Consider the following 6,115-nt stretch of genomic DNA (forward strand, 5'->3'; position numbering starts at 1 on the left):
ACACACACACACACACACACATACATGCACACACACATTTCTGTGTGAATGTTATCTCTTAATTACATTTCTCCTGCCACACTGATGGAGTTTGCTCTGCTCTATCAGCCGTCCTGTCATTTCAGCACTCAATTTACTTTTCATTTATACTGTATTCGGTTAAAATGGGAAACTTCTCAAATATGATGTTTATCATTGATATTAGACTTGTACTGTAAATACTGCAACTACCAACGCTATGTGGACAACTGACCATACCATACATATTTGCTAACAGCTTATCGGATATTTTATATCCATGGAACATCATGGATGGGATTTGCTTAGGTCTGCATCACAGTCGCCACTTAGTTTTATCAGGTGTTGGATGAAGTCTGGGCAAGGCTCTGGGCAGGGCTCTGTGCTGGCTAGTTCCTCAATATCATGGTTGGAGTCTGTAGAGCATTATCATTGTACACGTTGGCATTTAGATTTCCCTAGACTACATTTATTTTTTCATTAATTGTACGAGGGATCTTCAAAAAGTTTCCTCACTTTTATATTTTGGTTGGACATGCAAGGACGGGAGGAGTAGTAACTGGTCGTGTCTGAGAGACTGAGAGAGTCCAAAAAGGTGGAAATCAGATGGCACCAAATCCGGACTCTCTCAGTCTCTCAGACACGACCAATTACTACTACTCCCGCCCTCACCATCTCCAACAAAAATATAAAAGTGCAGAAACTTTTTGAAGATCTCTCGTATTTGTGAACAAAAGATTTTTGATATCTGTAGACAACCTTGTCAATATTTCCATTAGAACCCCTGTGGCTCATTATAATGGCTCAAGCAAAAAAATCAATACATTTTGGACAGCAAACACCAAGGATGGTGGACTACATTAGTCTTAAGGAGAACGGTGTATACATTTCATTTTCACTGGATCATTACCTTCATCAATGTGTATTGATAGATCATAGTTATGCTAGAAGTCATTATATTGACAGATTTTGTTTGTTGTATAAATCATCTTTAGACAGCTGATGGATTTTTGAGTCACTGAGAGTCCGCTGGTGCACAGATAATAGTAAGAGATATACAACACCCATCTGAGCTTCATTAACTGTGTATCTCACAATACTTTTCAGCTCCAGTGTGTGTGTGTGAGAGAGATGATGATGATGATGATCATGTTTGAAAGCTTTTCCAAGTCTTCACTGACCACTCCACATACAACGCTCTAGCTTACCCACCAATCACTGCTGCCAAAAATGTCTTGACTTTAAACCCCAAGGTATTTTGTGATGTCACTAAATGTTTAAGATATCAGTTGAACATTTTACAACAGTTGTAGTCTTAAAGTTGCTCCTAATACCTAGCAACAACTGCAAAGTACGGCGGAGGTAAAACCCACTAGTTCTATTATGGAATTCCAGTTTTTAATAATCTTGGGACTGGATTAAAGACTGGATGGGACAGTGGTAGCCTAGTGGGTAGAGCTTTGGGCTATGAACTGAAAAGTTGAGTTTGAATCCCAGCTCCGCCATGCAGCCACTGTTGGGCCCTTAATCCTTTCAGCTTCAGGGGTGCTGTATAATGACTGACCATGCACTCTGACCCCAACTGTACTGTTGTACTGTACATCTGTATCTGTATATATGACACATAAAGGCATTTTATTCTCTAAGTCTATCCCAGCAGTCACATCTAATCTAGTTCCAGATTCCAGAACAGTAAATTGGAGGAAACCCACGATTCTGGTTGGAATGTTTGTGTGTTTCTTCTCATAACTTCTAACCTATAAACAGCAGAGCCATTTTGGCTAAACGCTAACTTGACAAATTCCTGAATTTGGGGCAGAGCCATGAGTTTTGCTTTCCAATTTCCTACATTTTCCAAGCTTTAGAAATGAAACACGTCCCAAGTCTGTTGTTCCGACACAGAGAGTCTGTGAGACCGTGATAAGGCGGGAAGTGCTAGTGCTAAAGAGTAAAAGATAATTATGTGCTCGTTATATTCTCCTCCTGTCACGTCATAAAAAAATAGAAATCAATATTTCTAGGAGAACTGAGCGCACACTGATAACAGTTGTAATATAATAATATATAATATATTTTTTTCTCTGTATGAATTTGGTCGTTGGCCGAGTGCAGAGTTATTGCTGATGGAGGGAATTTATTTTACGCTGTGTTTCTATCTCTGTACCATTTCATTTCCCTCCCGCATGCTGAAGGCGTATTGGTTCAGACACTGAATTATTATAAGATTAGCGGATGGAGTTCCTGAAAAACGAGGGGCTTTGATAAAAATTGGATTAACTGATAAATTCGAGCTTGTTCAAGTGTGTGGTCTTAAGTCAAAGAAAAAACTAAGAGAGAAAAGGTGAAATAGTGCACCTAATAGTGCACCTTATAGCTCTAATAAAGGAGTTCCTCATGGGTCAGTACTTGGTCCACTTTCATTCTTCAGCTACATTAAATCACAGGGCTGAGGGATGAAAACACATACACTATATGGCAAAAAATATTTGGAAACCTGGCCATACGGTATTAAAATAGAGTGAACTCCTCTGAAAAGGCTTCTCACAAGACAAATATGTCTGTAGGAATTTGTAACCTCTGCTGGCTGATTGATGGCGCCTGCACAGAGATGAGAAAAGAGTGCTGTCAGGGTGTGTCTCTTCGTACACAGTGCTGCTCTGCATTGCACTCGTCAAAGTGTAGGTGACAAAATGCATACGGCTGCTGGCCACATGTCGGAAGGGGCGTGGGTTAGCTTTGTTCTCCTCAATCAGAACGGGGATCAGCATTGGAGGAGAGGAAGCATGACGCGATTGGGCAATTGGACGCGCTAGTGAGGCTGAGGTCAGGGCTCTGTGCAGGACACTGGAGTTTCTTTAAATCAAGCTTTTTTCATGACTATAAAGCTTGCTTTGTGCACAGGGGGACAGTCATGCTGGAACACAAAAAGGGACTTCCCTAAACTTTTGCTGCAACATTGGAAGCATATCATTTCCTGTATATAACTGATTTGTTACACCTGTCTGAAACACAGACTTCTAACTTTTTACCCTTTTTCCACCAATCACCTCTCAGGTCTTTCAGCTGCTATAATTCTATATATAAGATATTATTCCTTTCCAACTGTGTGCTAACAGTTTGGGGAAGGTCTTTTCCTTTTCCAGCATTGCTGTACCTGTGTGCACAGCAAGGTCCATAGACATGGAATGACTAGTTTGGTGTAGAGGAGCTCCAGTGGCCTGCACAGAGCCCTGATCTCAGCCTTGATGCTCTTTTAACTGAATAGGCGCAAGTTCCTACACCCACTAGGGATCCAAATTTTGCTCCTGTAACCAATAACCAACAAACATATAGCTTCCCATAAAAACATCACTGAGCTTCATGTCAACAAGACACACATGATTTAATGAATATTAAACAGTATTACATAGTAAACACTGCATTAATGAAGAACAGTAAGGTAAACATAAACACCGTGAGCAGAACCAGTTTGTGCAGCGTTCAGAATGTAGATTTTATGCAGAGTTATTAACAAACATTTCATTACAAGTGCTAACCAAACACTCTAATTGAAGAATAGAGATGGTCTCTTAAAGTTCTTCCTAACAACATTAGTGTCATTATCATGATTAAGACAAGCAGATTTTGACACTGAAGCGTGATGCAAAATAGATTAACAAGAGATTAACTTGCAGTCAGACTTCATACTGATGCAAAACAGCTTAAACGTTTGTGATGTTAATGTGTAATAGTTCCACCGGTCATGATTTAAATCATATAAATGCATAAAAGGATCTCCTGTGTGACTTATAGTACTAAAACAATGACCAAGAAATTTCATTAGCAGAGAGAACTGATGACCAGTAAAAATTAAGAGAGGTTTTGAGTTCCCATGTTGTTTTTGTAATACATTAAACCACGTTAAGCTTTTTTTTAACGATAAACGTTTTAGACTTACGGAAAAGCTAATTCTCACAATTTCTCAGCACCTCGAGCTGTAACACAAGTTTAAAAGTGAAACATCGAGGAAAATCCAGATAAACACAGAAACATGTGGACGCTTTCAGAGTGGATTTGATCTTCATACTTTGATGACGTTTTACCACACCACTCAAGCCAAGCACCAAGCAAAAGCGGTGGTTTGCGTGGACGCTTACGGTGAGCGAAACCCAAAATGCTTCTAATGTAAAAGACTGGAGCTGTGGTTTCAATAGGAATCAAGCCTCAGATGTTGGAAATTAATTGAAATTTATTTCACTTTTATCCAACAGCATTAATCGAAAAGAAAAAAAAACTAAGAAAGAAAGTTCAAAGGTTAAATAGACCTTACATCCCTTCTTAAGGAGTTCCCCATGGTTTAGTACTTGGTCCACTTTTATTCTCTTGCGACATTAAATCACTGAGCTAAAGAATTAGACCACATACACTATGTGGCCAAAAATATTTGGACACCTGACCATGAGCTTTTTGCAGATCCCATTTAAAAAAACTAATTATATTAAAATAGAATTGGATGCAAGCATCATCTTTTGGAAATGACTTTTTTGGGTGGTCGGGTGGCACAGAGGTCTATTACGCTTGCCCATCAGTGCTATCAGCCAGGCATCTACACAGATGCGTTTTTCTGTGTCTGAGGAAGGAAAGGAAGGCCAAAACCTGCAAGGAATTGGCGCCTAGTGTTTCCCATTACCGGATGGCCACAAATAGGGTTTCAATTCCATACTAATGCCCTTGCAGTTACAAGTTCAAGGTCAATGTTCACATATTTTTGGCCAGGTTTATGCAAAAACAGCAGGTCAGATACTGCTAACTGTCTCTAAGCTTCTCCTTCAATGGTTTGGCTTTTATTTAAGGCAATCTACAATTGTGATCTGATTTAATCCAAGCAATTAAGGATTAAGGGTCTTGCTTAGTAGGGCAACTCAGCAGTGATGGGGCTTAAACCTACCGATCACTAGTCCAGGGCAGTGATAGCTCAGTGGTTAAGGTACTGGACTAGTAATCAGAAGGTTGTCCGTTCAAGCCCCACCACTGCCAAGTTGCCACTGTTGGGCCCCTGAGCAAGGCCCTTAACCCTCAATTGCTCAAAACTGCGTTCAGTCATAATTGTAAGTCGCTTTGGATAAAGGTGTCTGCTAAATTCCGTAAATGTAGTCCAGTACCCAAAACAATGAGCTACAACTGTTCAGCACTAAGAGAATTTCACTTTTCCCACTGTGTTTTTTTTCTAAGAATATAATAGTGCAATAATGCTAACATGCCTGTGGAGCTATTAGCATTTTTGTGTAAATAAGCTTTTGCCTCTGAGTAATGACTGCAATATTTCAGACCTGTAAGTAATACAGTGTTCTTTTTCAGTGGGAGGTTTGGGAAAGTCAGTGCTCAGACAGCTCAGAGACATTTAGTTTAGAGCTGTTAGCTTGGAACATTTTAAACCTTTTGACTCTTGCTGTAACATCTGAGGGAAGAACAGCACAGAGTCTCTAAAACAAGTGGATTGATGCCCTTTTCAAAAAGTAAGCAATACAAAATCTAACATTTTGGCATTTCGGACTCCCTGCAGACCTGGAAAGGAAAAAATAAACCCTTCTTTAAAAATCCACACTGCAACCAATACAGCAGCTCTAGTAAGATCAGGCGCTCATGTTGATGTTGATGGCCTGGCTCACAGTCTGCATTCCAGTTTACTGCAAATAATCTGGATCAGGTCAGGGCTTGTTACTGAGTTCTTTCTTTTATTATTTTGTTTATGCATTTTCTCCCCTTTTGTTCCGGACTTTTAGCCCGTCTAATTACCCGATTGCATTATGCTTTCCTCTCCACTGATGCCAATCCCCGCTCTGATTGAGGAGAACGAAACTAACACACGCCCCCTCCAACACGTGTGCAGTAGCCGTCTGCATCTTTTTACTTGTACGAGGTGAGTTCATTTGCTGTTTCCATCAATCAGCCAGCAGAGGTTGTAATTGCATCAGTTATGACAGTTATGAGAGAGTCCCTATCCGGCTTCCCACCCTTCCCATTGAATAACAAGCCAATCGTTGTTCATGTAGGCGCCTCGCCCAGTCGGATGACAGAGCTGAGTTTCGACCGTTGAGAAATATAAGTAACCCTTGTC

Source organism: Trichomycterus rosablanca, chromosome 14 (genome assembly GCF_030014385.1).
Source record: "Trichomycterus rosablanca isolate fTriRos1 chromosome 14, fTriRos1.hap1, whole genome shotgun sequence".
In the NCBI taxonomy this organism is placed as follows: domain Eukaryota; kingdom Metazoa; phylum Chordata; class Actinopteri; order Siluriformes; family Trichomycteridae; genus Trichomycterus; species Trichomycterus rosablanca.